Below are 4,924 nucleotides of genomic sequence, written 5' to 3'. Positions count from 1 at the left end.
TAGGATTGTTTTTTTCTTGTTTTCTTTGCTTTCTATCCCCAATCTTTTTCTGAGATTGGTTATAGAAAGCTCCCTCTCTATGGTTTGTCATAGAGCATAGGGTAGATCCCTGTTGTTTTCTTGGTTCTTTGTTGATATATACTTAATTTAGCAAAAAAAAAAAAAAAAAAGCTCTATGCCCAGGTGTTTTGTTATCACATATGGAGAGAAAGGAACGCAAGGGCCCATGGGAAAGGTGTGTTCGGGCCAAAGAAGTTAATTCAGGGAATGGTTCAGGATATTAAAGCTCGGCTTTCTGCTTCAGATTGGTTTAATGCAGTTATTTGTTCTAGACCAGATCTCAGACTGTTGTAATTCGTAGCTTGTTTGTATAGTTGTTTTGCTGCTTTTGTGCTTTCTATCTCCAATCTTTCCTTAAGATTGGTTATAGATAGTTTATCTATGACCTGTCATAGATCATAGGGTGAATCCCTTGTTTATTCCTTTTTCTCTATCTATAAAGCAATTTAGCAAAAAAAAAAGCTCGTAGTTGGCTGATTTTTAGAGAGAGATGCTCTCCCTTCTCTCTAGAATTATGCTTCCCGCCTAGCTACAACACGCTATTATCCGGATCTAATACCCAGCAGATATACACTTTCTTACCATTTCTGTCTCCCGCCCATCTCTTTTCTTTTCCCCCCTGTTTATTTCTTACCTTATTTAGCATATTTCTTCATCTTCTCAAACCTGTTCCGCCATTACTACTTTCACCAAGCTCTTTTCTTCTTATCTATGGCATCTAGAAACTCAGAACACTCGGGTAGTATGAATTCTGACGAGCTTTCGAACTTTATTGGGCATAATTATGTTGCTCCCCCTATGCTAGCTTTGCCCGCTCCTCACAGGGACTTGTTGTTTGAGGAAGTGGCTAACCCCATTCCCTTTTCTCCTAATACGCTTAGACGTATTCAAGAAGATATGAGTCTTATTGCTGTGGGTGGCTCTGCTCAACAAGAAACAGGTCCAAGCCAGGGTGCTAACTCTTCGCACTCATCTAAGCAATCACAAACTAAGTCCATGGATTCTGTTTCCAAGTTAGGTAATATCTCTACTCCTGTTCTTGAGGATTTGCAGGATAGCTTTCATGTCCATAATGGGGTTTTAACTGTTTTTGTTCCCAAAGATTCTGCTAATAATGCTAATAATGGTGGTTCTGGTTGAGATTGGTGTTTCTCAACCCCCTCCCCCTGTGATGGGTAATTGGAGTTCTGTGGTTACAAAAAATATCCCCTCTGTGAGTACTAGCTACAATAATAATGTTCAAATAACTTTTAATGAAGATGGTTCTGCAACAATCAAGCCGCCTAAGGAATTTCTTTCGAATGCTAGAAAATTGTGGAATACTAGTATTATAGGTCATTTCATTGGTGGGAGTTTTGACTTTAAGTATGTGAGGGATTTTGCTCTCAGATTATGGAAAAATAAGGGTCTAAATAGAGTGTTCTACAGCTCGAAAGGATATTTTACTTTCAAGTTTGATTCGATCAAAGAGAAGGATGCAATCCTAGCTTTGAACTCGGTACAAATTGGTGGAAGAACAATGTATTTGGCTCCATGGATGGAGGCAAATAAATTCAAAAGAAATGTTATTAACCAAGTTCCTTGCTGGATTAAGTTCGAAGAGGTGCCACATTCATATTGGTCCCGGGAGGGGCTTACCTTCTTAGCAAGGACAGTTGGTACTCCATTGAAATTTGATGAATTTACAGCAAGATTCGAGCCTACAAAGTATGCATCTGTTCAAGTAATGCTGTCTTACTCCAGTCCTAGACCTGACTTTGTTTGGGTGCCTGTTCAAGATGATTGTGGAGAAGAAGATCTGGTTAAGGTCAATATCATTTATCCTCAATTACCCTATTCCTGCAGCCATTGTAAAGCTTTCGGGCATTCTTTTTCACGATGCACCCACAACCCCGATGCAGTCAAACCAGTGCCACGGAATAGGCCTGGAGGGAACTCTAGGGGGGGAAAAATGCAAGGACTGATAATTACAACAAGGATCATATCATAACTGATGAAGCTTTAGTCCAGGAAGGTGGGGCTACAGAAGTCAATCCAGTGGTTGTTGGGGAATTTTTAGGGTGTGACTTAGTTATTGATGAGGATCAAACTTTGGATGATCTTCATTTGCAAGATAATAATGGTGATGATCTTGAAGACTTTGACAAGGATGATGGTAACAAAGACTTGAATGAAAACTCAGAATTGGTGCACAATCAGGATACATCAGTTAATTTGGAGAACAATCAGGAAAATGCCACAGTTGATGTCACAATTGATATGGCTAATAACTCAGACAAAAGGGATCATATAGTGGAGCCTGAAGAGCCCACTATGCTGGCAGTTGAAACTAAATCTCCGGGTCAGAAAAGAAGACGGGGTCGTAGCCAAGATGCCACTCGAGCTAAACCTTTATCAGTCCTGCCTGCAGCAGCCCCTGCGCCTGCAACACATGCAGCGCCTGCAGCTAAGCATCCAACCCACCCGGTTGTGATTGCCCTCAAAGCGCCCAAATCTGATTTAGTTGATGAAGATGGGTTCACCTTGGTTGTCAACAGGAAAAGTCCAGCACATAAAAGGAGTCCTAAATTGGCTGCTCAGCCAATTAGTCTGAGACGTCTCCAATGAATTTTGCATCATGGAATGTTAGGGGTATTAATAAAACCCCTCATTAGCAGGAGCTTCAACAATTTATTTCTGTTAATAATATAGAGTTTATGGGAATTTTGGAGACAAAGGTTAAAATTTCTAAAGCCTCTACCATCTCGAAGAAAATAAACAAAAATTGGCTTTGGCTATTCAATTATGACCATCACTACAATGGTAGAATTTGGGTTGGATGGAATCCTAATGTTTGGGATATTTCTTTGCTTTCGAAATCTTCTCAATTTATAACTTGCAATGCTAGATTCATTGAAAAAAATCTGAATTTTATTGTAACGTTTATTTATGCTTTTAATGATGCTATAGATCGTGTGCCTCTTTGGGATTATATCAATTCTACTTGCCCCAGCTCTGCACCTTGGGCTTCTTGGTGATTTCAACTGCATTTCTAGTTTGAGTGAAGTTGTTGGGGGCCGTGAGCACTGGACTCCTGAGATGCAGTGTTTTAAGGATTGCCTGAATGATAATGGCTTGGAATCATTACGAACAGTTGGTGACAATTACACTTGGACTAATAAACGGTTGAATGATCCAGTTTTTAAGCGTCTTGATCGTATGGTTGCAAACTCTGCTTGGTTTAATGCTTTCACTGAGGGCAGCGTTTTTGTTAAGAATCGAGGCATTATGGTACATAACCCTCTTCTGTTTGTTGAACCTATGCAGCTACGTAAATTTGGTAAACCATTCCAATTTTTCAATTATATGATTGAGATCCCTGGTTTTTTGGATATAGTTTCTTTTGCATGGTCTAATCATTGCCTTGGTTCCCCTATAGCCCAGTTTCATGCAAGGCTCAGGCACACTAAAGTGCTACTTCGTAAGTTTAATAGGGATCATGGCAATATTCACAATAATGTGCAGCATGCCCGTGGTAATCTTGAAGAGTTTCAGGCTTCTTTTGGCTTCACTTTCGACCAATCCAGAATTATTGAAGAGCAAGATTTGATTTCTAAGCTTAACTTGGCTCTGGCCCAAGAAGAATCACTCTTGCTTCAAAAGGCCAGAGTTAGGTGGCTGCATCTTGGTGACAACAACAATTCTTTTTTTCACCAACAGTGTAAAGTTAATTGGAATCGAAACAAAATCTTAACTCTCCAAGACTCTGAAGGCAATTTCGTGCATGGTCAGGACTCATGTGCTTCTGTTGCTGTGAACTACTTTTCTCAACTCTTGGGAACCCCTGTCAATCCTGTCAATGGTGATGTTGATCTCTCTGTGGTTGATTGCAAAACGGTTACAAATGAGCAATCAGACATCTTGGTAGCTCCGGTGACTGACATGCTTATATTTGACACAATCAAGAAAATGAAAAAGAATAAAGCCCCTGGTCCAGATGGGGTTAATGTGGAATTTTTTCTTGCTACATGGCAAGTTACAGGTCCTGATTTCTGTGCTGCTGTTCGACATTTTTTTGACTCATGTTCGATGCCTTCGGGAATTAACTCCACCTTTATTGCTTTGATTCCTAAAGGAGCCGCCCCAACCAAAATGCAAGACTTCAGACCAATCTCTTTGTGCACTGTACTTTACAAGTGTATTTCGAAGATTATAGCCTCCAGACTTAAGAAAGTCATGCCTGATTTGGTTTACATTTCTCAATCAGCTTTTATACCGGGGAGATCTATTTCGGACAATATTCTTATGGCTCAAGAACTGTTTCGAGGGTATGAAAGGGAGACAGGTATGCCCAAGTGTGCTCTTAAAATTGACTTGCATAAAACCTTCGACTTTGTTCAGTGGAGCTTCATATTTGCAATTTTGAAGAAAATGAGATTTCCGGAAATCATGATTCGTTGGATCAGGGCTTGTTTATGCACAACTCAATTCTCTGTCAAACTTAATGGGGTTATTCATGGTTACTTCAAGGGCACCAAAGGCCTTCGACAAGGTGACCCAATGTCTCCTTACATCTTTGCATTATGCATGAATATATTTTCATGTATCCTGAACAAAACCCCTGAGGATTTCAAATACCATTGGCGTTGCAAAGAACTCAGGTTAAACCACTTATTCTTTGCTGATGATGTCCTAATTTTTTCTCATGGTTCCAAGAATTCTGTGCAGCATATTATGAACTCAATTACTGCTTTCTCTTCTTGGAGTGGGCTGACTCCGAGTATTCATAAAAGTACCAGCTACTTATGTAATTGTGATACTGATTTTACCAACTGGTTTGACACTTTGTCTATTCCTAGAGGTAATCTCCCTGTCAAATTCCTGG

This window comes from Apium graveolens, unplaced genomic scaffold, assembly GCF_009905375.1.
Source record: "Apium graveolens cultivar Ventura unplaced genomic scaffold, ASM990537v1 ctg74, whole genome shotgun sequence".
In the NCBI taxonomy this organism is placed as follows: domain Eukaryota; kingdom Viridiplantae; phylum Streptophyta; class Magnoliopsida; order Apiales; family Apiaceae; genus Apium; species Apium graveolens.
Note: the sequence above shows the minus strand (reverse complement) of the source record.